Source organism: Sapajus apella, unplaced genomic scaffold (genome assembly GCF_009761245.1).
Source record: "Sapajus apella isolate SASKATOON/1434 unplaced genomic scaffold, GSC_monkey_1.0 scaffold1568, whole genome shotgun sequence".
In the NCBI taxonomy this organism is placed as follows: Eukaryota; Metazoa; Chordata; class Mammalia; order Primates; family Cebidae; genus Sapajus; species Sapajus apella.
Window position 1 is genome coordinate 1 of NW_022438494.1, and position 14,162 is coordinate 14,162.

Genomic DNA, 14,162 nt, shown 5'->3' on the forward strand with positions numbered 1-14,162 from the left:
TATGTCATGATCCAATGCAAGGAAGCCAAAAATCATTGTAAAACATCACAGGAGCTAACAGGTAATATAGCCAATATAAAGAACCTTATCGGTCTTCGCTTTGGCAGCACAAATACTAAACTTGACATGATCCAGAGAAGATTAGCAAGTCCCCTGCCCAAGCATACATGCAAATTCGTGAAGCACTCCATATTTTTAGGTGGAATCAATATTGTGAAAATGGCCATACTGCCCAAAGTAATTTATAGATTCGATGCTGACCCCATCAAGCTACCAATGACCTTCTTCAAAAAACTGGAAAAAAAAAAAACCGTTAAACTTCATATGGAACCAAAAGAGAGCCAATATAGCCAAGAAAATCCTAAGCAAAAAGAACAAAGCCAGAGGCATCATGCTACCTGATTTTAAACTACACTACAAAGGTACAGTAATCAAAACAGCATGGTACTGGCACCAAAAAAAAAAAAAGACATAGACCAATGGAACAGAACAGAAGCCCTGGTGGCAATGCCACACATCTACAACCATCAGATCTTTGACAAACCTGACAAAAACAAGCAATGGGGAAACGATTCCCTGTTTAATAAATAGTGTTGGGAAAACTTACTAGTAGTGTGCAGAAAGCAGAAACTGGACCTCTTCCTGACATCTTACACTAGAATTAACTCCAGTTGGATTAAAGGTCTAAACATAAGACCTAAAGCCATAAAAAAAATCTAGAAGAAAACCTATGCAAAACCATTCAGGACATAGGCATAGGCAAGGACTTCATGACTAAAACCCCAAAAGCATTGACAACAAAAGCCAAAATAGACATATAGTACCTAATTAATGTCCAGAGCTTCTGGACAGCAAAAGAAACAATCATTAGAATGAACCAGCAACCAACAGAATGGGAAAATATTTTTGCAATTTACTCGTCTGACAAAGGGCTAATATCCAGAATCTACAAAGAACTGAAACAAATTTACAAGAAAAAAAAACAAACCCAACCAAAAGTGGGCAAAAGATATGAACACACACTTTTGAAAAGAAGATATATATGAGGCCAACAAACATATGAAAAAATGCTCATCATCACTGGTCATTATAGATATGCAAATCAAAACCACATTGACATACCACCTTATGCCAGTTAGAATGGTGACCATTAAAAAATCTGGAGACAACAGATGCTGGAGAGCATGTGGAGAAATAGGAGCACTTTACACTGTTGCCAGGAGTGCAAATAAGTTGAACTATTGTGGAAGACAGTGTGGCACTTCCTCAAGGATGTAGAAATAGAAATTCCATTTGACCCAGCAATCCCATTACTGGATATGTACCCAAAGGATTATAAATCATTCTGTTATAAAGACACATGCACACGTATGTTCAGAGCGGCACTGTTTACAATAGCAAAGACCTGGAACCAACTCAAATGCCCAACAATGATAGACTGGATAAGGAAAATGTGACACATATACACCATGGAATAGTATGCAGCCATGAAAAATGATGAATTCGTGTCCTTTGTAGGGACATGGATGAATCTGGAAACCATCATTCTCGGCAAAATGACAGAAGAACAGAAAATCAAACACCACATGTTCTCACTCATAGGTGCGTATTGAATAATGAGAACACATGGACACAGGAGGGGAGCATTACACACTGGGGTCTATTTAGGGGAGCCAAGAGAGGGCCGGGGGTGTTTGGGGAGGTTGGCAAGGGATAACATGGGGAGAAATGCCATATGTAGGTGATGGGATGGAGGCAGCAAACCACACTGCCATGTGTGTACCTATGCAACAATCGTGCATGATCTGAACATGTACCCTAGAACTCAAAGTACAATTTAAAAAAAAAGAACATAACTGACATGATAGAGCTGAACAGTACACTACAAGGATTTTCATAATGTAGCCAGATGGTAATTGCATATTATTGCATTATGAAAATTGTTGTAGTGTGTGTGGGCACCCAAGGGTGCCCTGTAAGCAGGTGTGGCCAGGCTTGGGTCCTGGGAGAGGCAAGCAGACTAAGGAGTCCTGAGATCAGAGCAGCACCATCTCATACACAAGACCACCTAGTAGAATAGACCAAACAGAGGAAAGAATCTCAGAGCTTGAAAACTGGCTTTCTGAAAGAAAAGAGGCAAGAATGGGGGAAAAGAATGAAAAGGAATGAACAAATGCTCTGAGAAATAAAGGATTGCATAAAAAGACGAAATGTGTGCCTTATTAGTGTACCTGAAAGAGATGACGAAAATGTAACCACCTTGGAAAACATATTTCAGAATGTCAGTCATGAGAATTTCCCCAAACTAACCAGACAGACCAATACTGAAATTCAAGAAATCCAGGGAACCTCAGATATGCCACGAGAAGAACATCCCTAAGACACATAATCATCAGGTTCTCCAAGTTCAAAATGAAAGAAAAATTGTCCAAGGCAACTAGAGAGAAAGACAAGGTCACCTACAAAAGGAATCCCATCAGACTAACGGTGGACTACCCAGCTGAAACCCTAAAAGCCAGAAAAGATATTCAACTTCTTAAAGAAAAAAATTTCAACCAAGAATTTCAAGTCCAGCAAAACTAAGTGTCCTAAGTGAAGGAGAAATAAGATTGTTTTCAGGCAAGCAAATGCTGAGGGAATTCATTACCAGCAGATCTACCTTACAAGAGCTCCTGAAAGTGGCACTTAATACAGAAAGAAAAGATCATCACCAGTCACTTCAAACATGCACTGAATTACACAGACCAGTGATGATAAAAAACAAACCACATACACAAGTCTGCAAAATTGTCAATTAACAGCATGATGACAGGATCAAATCCATACATATCATTGGTAACCTTAAATGTAAATGGGCTAAATGCTCCAATTGAAAAACATAGCGGGGCAAGCTGTATAAAGAACCAAGACTCATTTGAGTATGCTGTCTTTAAGAGACCCATCTCACAGGAATTCCCACACATAGGCTCAAAATCAATGGAGAAAAATCTTTCAAGCAAATGGGAAACATGAAAAAGCAGGTGTTGCAATCCTAGTTTCTGACAAAACAGGCTATAGCAATAAAGATAAAAAGAGAAGGGTATGGCCCCAGCACTGTGGCTCAAGCCTGTAATCCCAGCACTTTGGGAGGCCAAGGTGGGCGGATTACAAGGTCAAGAGATCGAGACCATCCTGGCCAATATGGTGAAAGCCCATCTCTACTAAAAATACAAAAAAAAAAAAAATTAGCTTTGCATGGTGGTAACTACCTGTAGTTCCAGCTACCCAGGAGGCTGAGTCAGGAGAATTGCTTGAACCCAGGAGGCGGAGGTTGCAGTGAGCTGGGATCGTGCCACTTCACTCCAGCCTGACACCTGGCAACAGAGCAGCGAGACCGTGCCTCAAAAAAAAAAAAAAAAAAAAAGAAGGACATTACAAATGTGGCCCTGACCTTTGATAAATATCATTGCTGCTTGATACCAACCTGAGCTATCCTTATTGTTCAAACCAATAGGATAGATGATTTTCTGAGGTTTGGGAGCTTCTGCCCTCCGGAGAGTCTCTGATCACCCAAAATTTGGTTGAGAGCTAAGGTTGATTTTGCTTTACAGCTCCTTTTGTGAAGATTTACTCACTTCCGGTAAGGAAGACAAGTTTTTCTGCTTCCATGATGATGGAGAGCAGGCACTTCCTTTCTTGAGTTTCAGCTTGCTTCTCACAGGAAAGGTGAGTGTGAATTTTTTCCTGCCTCTAAGATGGTACAGAACAGTCATCAGCCTGAGCCTTATTTCCAGGTAAGTGGCTAAATTGAAGATTTATCTTAAAATTTTTCCTTAATGACTAAAAGTTAAGATTACCAACCAGTTGGTTTTAATTTCTCCTTACCATTACTCAGTAATCACATTTATTGTGCATTTGTTTATTTTGCTTAACTTTTTTATTTATTTATGTTTGGGATTTTGTTGTTATTTCACTTTTCTTCCATCAAGCATGACCATATCTTTCTGACTTGGTCAAATCCAAGGGAATGTTCCAAATTTTGGGAAGCAAGTCATCTGAATTGGCAAAAACTCTTGTAGCTGCCCAGTATGTATTTTCTAGTGAGCAGAAATTCCTTTTTTTCTTTTTTAACCTAAGAGTTTCTGTCCACATAAAGCCATCTTTTGCCAGCCAAGGCCGTCTTTTGCCAGCCAAGGCCAAACTGAGGGAGCAGTGGTGGCTTTCCAATCCGAAGATTCTGCCCTGTTCCCTACAGCAACCTGAGTTTGGTTCCTAAGTCTAGTTCTTTCTGGTTTGGTATTTGTTACTTTTAAAATATCAGCAGTTTGTCCCAGCTATGATGTGGTAGTAAGAGATTCAAAAGGATTTTATTTAAGAGCTTTATAATTAAGAGTAGATTTTTAAAATTATTATTATACTTTAAATTCTGTGGTACATGTGCAGAATGTGCATGTTTGTTACATAGGTATACACATACAATGGGTTCTTGTTGCACCCATCAACCCATGATCTACCTTAGGTATTTCTCCTAATGCTATCTCTCCCCTAGGCCCAACCCCAACAGGCCCCAGTGTGTGATGTTCCCCTCCCTGTGTCAATGTACTCTCATTGTTCAACTCCCACTTATGAGTGAGAACATGGGGTGTTTGGTTTTCTGTTCTTGTGTCAGTTTGCTGAGAATGATGGTTTCTAGCTTCATCCATATCCCTGAGAAGGACATGAACTCATCCTTTTTCATGGCTGTGTAATATTCCATGGTGTATATGTGCCACGTTTTCTTTATGCAGTTTATTATTGATGGACATTTGGGATTATTCCTTGTTTTTGCTATTGCGAACAGTGCCACAGTAAACATACGTGTGCCTATGTCTTTGTGGTAGAATGATTTATAATCCTTTGGGTATATACCCAGTAAAGGGATTGCTGGTTCCAATGGCATTTCTATTTCTAGATCCTTGAGGAATCACCACACTGTCTTCCACAATGGTTGAACGAATTTACACTGCCGCCAACAGTGTAAAAGCGCTCCTATATCTCTGTATCCTCTCCAGCATCTGTTGTTTTCTGACTTTTTTAATGATTGTTTTTCTAAAATGACAAGTCCTGATTTGCTTTTCATTATATGTTTGTTCACTTCATAAATGTCTTCTTTTGAGGAATATCTGTTTATATTCCTTGCCTGCTTTTTGCTGGAGTTGGGTTTTTTCTTGTAAATTTAAGTTCTTTGTAGATTCTGCACATTAGCCCTTTGTCAGATGGATAGATTGCAAATTTTCTCCCATTCTGTGGGTTGCCCATTCACTCTGATGATAGTTTCATTTTGTTTCATTTTTGTTTTCTGTGTAGAAGCTTTTTGGTTTAATTAGATCTCATTTGTCAATTTTGACATTTGTTGCCATTGCTTTTGGTGTTTTAGTCATGAAATCTTTGCCCATGCCTATGTTCTGAATGGTATTGCCTAGGTTTTTTTCTAGGGTTTTTATAACTTTAGGTCTTCTGTTTTAGTCTTTAATCCATCTTGAGTTAACTTTTCTATAAGGCGTAAGTAAGCGGTCCAGTTTCAGTTTTCTGCATATGGACAGCCAGTTTTCCCAACACCATTTATTAAATAGGGAATCCGTTCCCCAGTGTTTTTTTTTTTTTTTTTTTGGCCTGGTTTTCAAAGATCAGATGGTTGTAGATGTGTGGCATTATTTTTGAGGCCTGTGTCCCGTTCCATTGGTGTATATAGCGGTTTTAGTTCCATTACCATGCTGTTTTGGTTGCTGTAGGCTGGTAGTATAGTTTAAAGTCAGGTAGCATGATGCCTCCAGTGTTGTTCTTTTTGCTTGGCTATGCAGGCTCTTTTCTCATCCCATATGAAATTAAAGGTAGTTTTTGGCAATTCTGTGAAGAAAGTCAATGGTAGCTTGATGAAGATAGCATTGAATTTATAAATTAGTTTGAACCATGTGGCCATTTTTATAATATTGATTCTCCCTATCCATGAGCATGGATTTTTAAAATTTGTTTGTGACCTCTGTTATTTCTTTGAGCAGTGGTTTGTAATTCTCCTTTAAGAAGACCTTTAAGCATGGACCCAGGAAAGACAAGGCAGCTGTCTTTGTTCTCCATGAGCCCATGCTTAACATTGAGCTTATATCCCCTTAAATACCAGTTGTTTCTCCAATTAGGTTTATAGTAGTCATAACTGATGGGTTGTCATAGGTAACTTGACTTAGACCATGGAGTTCATTCAAATTGTGTCTATAAACAATTTTAGTATTGCCTGATTTAGAATGACAGTCTGACAAAGTGTTTTCTTGGTATTCAATTAATTTTTCTTCTACTTGGGTAGGAGTTTTAAAAACAAGCAAGTCTTTTCATTAAAATTCCAGGAAATCATACACCGTCCTTAAAGCATATGGGATTATTTGACAAATGATGTGATTCTAAAGCTTGCAGAAATCTGTATTCAAGAGCTCTTTTTCTGGGCTTTTCCATTATTTCAGGAACGCCATAAAAGACGCCATATTCTAGGACATTTTGTGCTTGTGAAGTTATCAAAAACTGCAGCAGTATTAAGTAGTTAACTGTGGAAATGATGTTAAATAGTTATACGATTGACAAGAAAATTTGTTCATTTTTGTGGTCTACAATTTGTCATGGCAACAATATAATTGATGATAGCATATTTTTTGACATATTAGAATTTTAGGAATTGCATACAATTTTCAAACATATATTAACATTGATTAGAATATAATCTGAAGGAGGTGAAATATTTCTTATTTTGACAGTGCGTCTCATGTAACAACATGTCAAATAATCCCATATACTTCTCTTTTGGATTCTTCAGTGCCGTCTGTTGCATCCCAAATTTAGAAGTCAAAAAGACTTAATTTTGAAGATGAAATTGGATTTTGGGAAGCCTATCAAATACATTAATATTGATATAAATATATTAAAGGCTTAAAACACTTGACATAAAATGGAATGCCAGGTCACGGTACGTCATTCATTTAGCCAAAATGGTAACTCAAAAAATATTTAAAGGCAAAAGCCTATACTCATTGATAGAAGACTTAGCTTTTCAAGCAATGCGCGTCTTTCCCTTCCTTTTCCTGTAGTTTATTTGAGGAGAGACAGGAATCTTTTATTATTCTTTTATATTATGTGAAAATCTTTTCAAGAGAGAAAGCCAAATTTCACTCTTGCATTGGTGTGTACTATTAATGCCAACTCCAATTTTTAATAAAACCTTAAAGATGAATTCATCGAATCTTCGTTTGACTATAAGTTGAAATTCTTATAAGCTTTTGATAACCTTTCACAAGTTTGCATTAAAGCAAAACTGGTGCTCTAAGAAAACTCTGTTGTGTTTTTATTCCAATGTTCAATTTATGGAAAAACTAAACAATACTCCTTTAAATTTAGCCAATGTGTTCACACAGTGTTTGTTTTACAAGATGACTATTTCACACACCTTCCACAACTTGCTCAAACCTTTAGCTTTATTCTATTTAAGTCAAAACAATTTTTAACCTTCTGAACTAAGCAAACATTTACATTCTAATGCCTTATAATGTTTTACTGAAAGCCCATTTCACTTTTTCCACAAAGCTTCCATGTAAAACTTTTTTCAGTAGGCTCAATTACATGTTACAATGTTAACCGTTAGCAATTATTTTTTTTTTGGTGAAACACCTGGCAGGTAAGTGATTTTAATTTTGTACTAGGTATGGAACCTAGACACCAGACAGAAGTGCAGGTAAAGTCTGACTTTTTCAAGCATAGCCAGGGGGCATGGCTAACTCCACATGTTCCCAGACCTTACCTAGAATCTAATGACTCCAAAGCAGGTAAGTTGAACAAATTTTAAAAGTCAAAAGAAGCAGTTTATTACTTTAAAACATTTTACAAACCTAATATCTGACCTGACTAATTTGGAGCTAATGTCTTTGTTTTACCAATAAACTTTAAAGCTGTCAATATTTCTCAAATATTACTAAAGTCATGTGAACTAAAAGGTATTACAGTTTTTATTCTCCTGAAAAAAATAATTTGCTTTAAGCATTCATTATTTTAAAGCCAATTAGAGAGTTTTTATTTATAAACATCACACACAACACATAAAAATACACAGAATGGACCCAGTAGTTGTAAGATTTATCATTTACCAGTTTCGTTTTTTTTTTCCTTTTTTTTTTTTTTTACAATGAACTGATGATATTCATATAATTAGATTGTCATCAAATGTTTCAATTTAACAGGATATTATTGAACACACTTTAACAATATTCAAATTTGAAAAAAATATATATTTAGGTAAGGACTTATAGTATTTATCTCCTATATCACTTTTAATTTAGCATTTTACTGTGTACTGTAACATTTCTTTATATAATACTTCATGTATGTTACTCATATTTGTAAAGATTACACATATCTCAGAGGTGGAGACTATTGATTTTAAATGTATTCATTCTCCTACCTTCTGAAGCACGTAAGTCAAAGGAACTAAATTATTCATTCTAATTTGACAACTCACGATCTTGTATTATAATGCTTAGAAGATCTCAGTAAAACTAAGCTCTAGTTACCTCGAAATTGTTTGTTTTTAATACTTCATTAGGAAATAAATTCCAATTCAAATTTTATTAATTATGCCCCTTGTTCTTCCATGTCTTTCCAACATAGGATTAGAAAGACTTTTTTATAAGACTAGACTCAGGCAATTAGTACCCCATGTTGAAATTTGCCTCTCAGGAAAGCTTCCAGAGAGGAAGTCTCCTAGTTGGGGACCAATAACCCTTACATATATTACGTACATTATAACTCCCCTGAAAGGATTATTTTTGTTTGTTTGTTTTTTTGTAATTAAGTTCTGAGGTGCATGTGCAGATCTTGCAGGATTGTTGCATAGGTACACACATGCCATTGTGGTTTGCTGCCTGCATCCCCCCATCACCTACATCAGGCGTTTCTACCAATGTTCTCGTGCTGTGTTTTTCAGCTCCATCAAGTCATTTATGTTCTTCTCTAAGCTGGTTATTCTAGTTAGCGTTTCGTCTAACATTAAATTCAAGGATTTTACTTTCTTTGCACTAGGTTAGAACATGTTCCTTTAGCTCAGAGAAGTTTGTTATTACCCATCTTCTGAAGCCTGCTTCTGTCAATTCATCAAATTCATTCTCCATCCAGTTTACTCCCTTGCTGGTTAGGAGTTGTGATTCCTTGGAGAAGGAGAAGCGTTCTTGTCTGTGGTGATTTCATGCTTTTTGTGCTGGTTTCTTCCAATCTTCGTGGATTTTTCTACCTTTGGTCTTGGAAGTTGGTGACTTTTGGATGGGATCTGAGTGGACATTCTTTCTGTTGATGTTCAAGCTATTTCTTTGTCTCTCTCTCTCTTTTTTTTCTTTTTAGTTTTCCTTCTAACAGGCCTCTCTGCTGCAGGACTGCTGGAGGTCCACTGGAGATCATATTTGCCTGGGAATCACCTGTGGGGGTTGCAGAGCAGCAAGGATTGCTGCCTGTTCTCTCTGGTAGCTTCATCCCAGAAGGGTACCCACCAGATACCAGCCAGAGCTCTCCTCTATGAGGTATATTTTTGGATATATGGGGGTCAGGGAGCCACTTGAGGGGTCAGTCTGTCCCTTATCTAAGCTCTAGTGTTGTGCTGGGAACTTCATTGCTCCCTTTAGAGCTGCTGGGCAGGGATGTTTAAGTCTGCTGCAGCAGAACTCACAGCCACCCCTTTCCCAGGCTGAGTCCAGATGCTGTGTAAACTTTGCTTTTGTTTACACAGGTAAGGTTAGAACTGCCTTGGCATCAGCGGATGCCCTTCCCCACACCAAGCTCCATCCTCCCTGGTGGAGCTCAAATTGCAGTGCTGGCTGCAAAACTCCCATGCCAGAGTGCTTCAGTTGGCTGGTCTTTGTTGTGGGGGGACCTGCCATGCCAGGTAACTTGGCTACCTGCCTTCAGCTCCCCTTTTTTTCTGGGGAGTGGGAGGCTCTGTTTTGCAGGTGTTCCAGGTGCCAGCCAAAATGGCCACCGAGATTGGTGCTGAAAACCCATGGCAATGGCTGAAATGGCCTCTCAGATTTGTGCTGGTAACCCACAGTGCTTGTTGGCCCACCTGAAATCTCCTGATGCGGGATATAAAGGCCATGGGAGAAGCGTAGTATCTGAACCAAAGTGCAGGAGTTGCAGGAGAAGTTCCCCAATGGCCTCTGTTGGGTAGGGGAGGGTCCTCCAGCCAGTTGCACTTCCCAGGTGAGGCAGTGCCCCACCCTGCCTCAGTTTGCCCTCCTTAGGCTACGCCCACTGTGCAAGCAGTTCGATTGAGGTGAACCTAGTACCTTGGTTGGAAATCTGAGATCACTTACCTTCTGCATTGCTCTCACTGGGAACTGTGCTCCAGAGTACTTCCTATTCCGCAATCTTGTCGGAAGTATGGAAGCTTCTTTAAGTGCTAATAAATGTGGATTAAATGAATGAATGATAGATAAGGAAAAGAATTCGAGAAAGAAGGCAGAAGGAACAAGGAGGAAGAGACAGAAGAAAATGGAAGAGACCAGTGTGGGGGGGGAGGGGAAAAGAGAGAACTAATGGCTGTAAGAATTTTATTTGTAAAACATTATGTACAATAATTAGTATCACCCAATAGAAATGTGTTGTTTAAGGGGAAAACCCATACCATCAGCAATGAAAAGCAGCTAGGACACTCAAATTGATATTCTATATCATAAATTAAGTCAAATATATTTTATTAATAATAGTTGATTGATAAGAGAAGAAGCTTTTCTTTTTGAAGTTTGGAGAGATAATCAAAACAAATGCCAGTGTTTACTATCCGTTCAAGCCATGTCCTTATATATTTTAATCTTAGTTGAAAAAAGGAAAAATGACTCTGGATAGTGACATTCCTTATTACTGTGGCAACACTCTTTCAAAGTTCTCACAGCACAATAATATAGTTTAAAGACCCATTTATGAAATACTTTCACCTGAAATTAAGAAAATATTTAAGGAGAACTAATACAACTGGTGATTTTATCCTCATCATTTTTTAAGAATTTTTTTTTTATTTTACTTAGGTGCATAGTATATCTGGCATTTCCCTCCCTATCCTCCCCTCCCACCCCACTTTCCACTTTCCCTCCCCTAACCCCCACAACTTCCCCCAGTGTGTGATGCTCCTCACCCTGAGTCCACGTGTTCTCATTGTTCCACACCCACCTGTGAGTGAGAACATGTAGTGTTTGGCTTTCTGTTCTTGTTTCTGTTTGCTGAGAATGATGGTTTCCAGATTCATCCAAGTGCCTATGAAGGACACAAACTCATCGCTTTTTTATGGTTGCTTAGTATTCCATGGTGTATATGTACCACATTTTTTTTTTGTCCAGTCTATCATTGATGGGCATTTGGGTTGGTTCCAGGTCTTTGCTATTATACAAAGGACTGCAATGAACATACGTGTGCATGTGTTTTTATAGTAGAATGATTTATAGTTCCTTAGGATATACCCAGTAATGGGATTGCTGGGTGAAATGGAATTTCTATTTCTAAATCCTTGAGAAATCACCACACTGTCTTCCACAATTGTTGAACTAATTTACACTCCCCCCAACTGTGTAAGAGTGTTCCTATTTCTCCACATCCTCTCCAGCATCTGTTGTCTCTCGATTTTTTAATCATCGCCATTCTAACTGGCAAGAGATGATATCTCAGTGTGGTTTTGATTTGCGTTTCTAAATGACCAGTGATGATGGGTATTTTTTCATATGTTTCTTGGCCTCATATATGTCTTTTGAAAAATGTCTGCTCATATCCTTTTCCCACTTTTAAATGGGGTTGTTTTTTTCTTGTAAATCTGTTTTAGTTCTTTGTGGTTTCTGCATATCAGCCCTTTGTCAGATGGGTAGATTACAAGCATTTTTTTCCATTCTCTTGGTTGCTGATTCGCTCTAATGGTGGTTTCTTTTGCTGTACAGAAGCTCTGGAGTTTAATTAGATCCCATTTGTCTATCCTGGATTTTATTGCCATTGCTTTTGGTGTTTTAGTCATGAAGTCCTTGCCTATGCCTATGGCCTTGATGATTTTGCCTACGTTTTCTTCTAGTGTTTTTTAGGGTGTTAGGTTTTATGTTTAAATCTTTGATCCATCTGGAGTTAATTTTAGTGTAAGGTGACAGGTAGGTGTCCAGTTTCTGCTTTCTTCACACTGCTAGCATTTTCCCAACACCATTTATTAAACATGGAGTCGTTTTTCCATTGCTTGTTTTTGCCAGGTTTGTCAAAAATCAGATGGTTGCAGCTGTGTGGTGTTTCCTCTGGGGTCTCTGTTCTATACTATTGCTCTATGTCTCTATTTTTGTACCAGTAACATGCTGTTTTGATTACTGTAGCCTTGTAGTATAGTTTGAAGTCTGGCAGTGTGATGCCTCCAGCTTTGTTCTTTTTGCTTAGGATTGTCTTGGCTATGTGGGTCTCTTTTGATTCCATATGAAGTTTAAAGTGGTTTTTTACAGTTCTGTGAAGAAGGTCATTGCTAGCTTGATGGGGAGAGCATTGAATCTATAAATTACTTTGGGCAGTATGGCCATTTTCACGACATTGATTCTTCCTAACCATGAGCATGGAATATTTCTCCATCTGTTTGTGTCCTCTCTCATTTCATTGAGCAGGGGTTTGCAGTTCTCCTTGAAGAGTTCCTTTATATCATTTGTTAGTTGTATTCCTAGGTATTTTATTCTCTTCGTAGTAATTGTGAAAGGGAGTTTGCTCTTGATTTGGTTCTCTGTTTGTCTGTTGGTATATAGGAATGCTTGTGATATCTGCACTATTATTTTTTACCCTGAGGCTTTGCTGAGGTTACTTATCAGTTTGAGAAGGTTTTGGTCTGAGTCGACGGTCTTCTAAATATATAATCATGTCATCTGCAAGTAGAGACATTTTGACTTCCTCCTTTCTTAATCGAATACCCTTTATTTCTTTTTCTTGGCTGACTGTTCTGGCTAGAACACCCAAAAATATGTTGAATAGGAGTGGTGAGAGAGGACATCCTTGTCGAGTGCCTGATTTCAAAGGAATTATTCCAACTTTTGCCTGTTCAGTATGATATTGGCTGTAGGTTTGTCATATATAGCTTTTATCGTTATGTGATAAATTCCGTCAGTACCTAGTTTATTTAGAGTTTTTAGCATGAAGGGCTGTTGAATTTTATCAAAGACCCTGTCTGCATCTATTGAGATAATCATGTGGTTTTTGTCTTTCGTAGCATTTATGTGATGGATTACATTTATGGATTTAAGTATGCTGAACCAGCCTTACATCCCTGGGATGAAGCCTACTTGGCTGTGACGGATAAGCTTCTTGATGTGCTGTTGCAATCTGCCAGTATTTTATTGAAGATTTTTGCTTTGATATTCATCATGGAGATTGGCCTGAAGTTTTCTTTTTTAGTCGAGCCTCTGCCTGGTTTTGGTATCAGGATGATGTTGGTCTCACAAAATGAGTTAGGGAGCATTCCCTCCTTTTGTATCATTTGGTAGTTTCAGAAGGAATGGAATCAGCTCCTCTTTGTATTTCTGGTAGAATTCGGCTGTGAACCCTCTGGACCTGGCCTTTTTTTTTTGGTTGGTAGGCTATTCATTCCTGCCTGTACTTCAGCCCTTGTTATTGGTCTATTCAGGGTTTCAACTTCCTCCTGGTTTAGTCTTGGTAGAGTACAAGTGCCTAGGAATTTATCCATTTCACCCAGGTTTACTGGTTTATGTGCATAGAGTTATTTGTAGTAATCTCTGATTGTAGTTTTTATTTCTGTGGAGTCAGTGGTGATATCACTTTTATTGTTTTCTATTGCATCTGTTTCATTCTTCTTCCGTCTCTTTTTTATTAATCTGGCTAGGGGTCTGTCTGTTTTGTTGATGTTTTCAAAAAACCCGCTCCTTGATTTATTGGTTTTATGGAGGGCTTTTGTGTCTTTATCTCCTTCAGTTCTGCTCTGATCTTAATTATTTCTTGTCTTCTGCTAGCTTTTGAGTTTTTTTGAACTTGCCCCTCTAGCTCTTTCAATTTTAACAATAGAGTGTCGATTTTAGGACTTTCCTCTCTTCTCTGGTTGGCATTTATTGCTATCAATTTCCTTCTCGACACTGCTTTAAAAGTGTCCCAGAGATTCTGGCACGTTGTGTCTT

General features: G+C 38.1%; 1 non-coding gene across 1 annotated transcript; it reads left to right on the plus strand.

Annotated features, from left to right (window-relative positions):
* Nucleotides 1-91: 91 nt before the first annotated feature.
* On the plus strand, nt 92-197 carry LOC116546870. Its single transcript, XR_004266870.1, has one exon. It is a non-coding gene; the product is annotated as a U6 spliceosomal RNA (small nuclear RNA).
* Nucleotides 198-14,162: the final 13,965 nt, after the last annotated feature.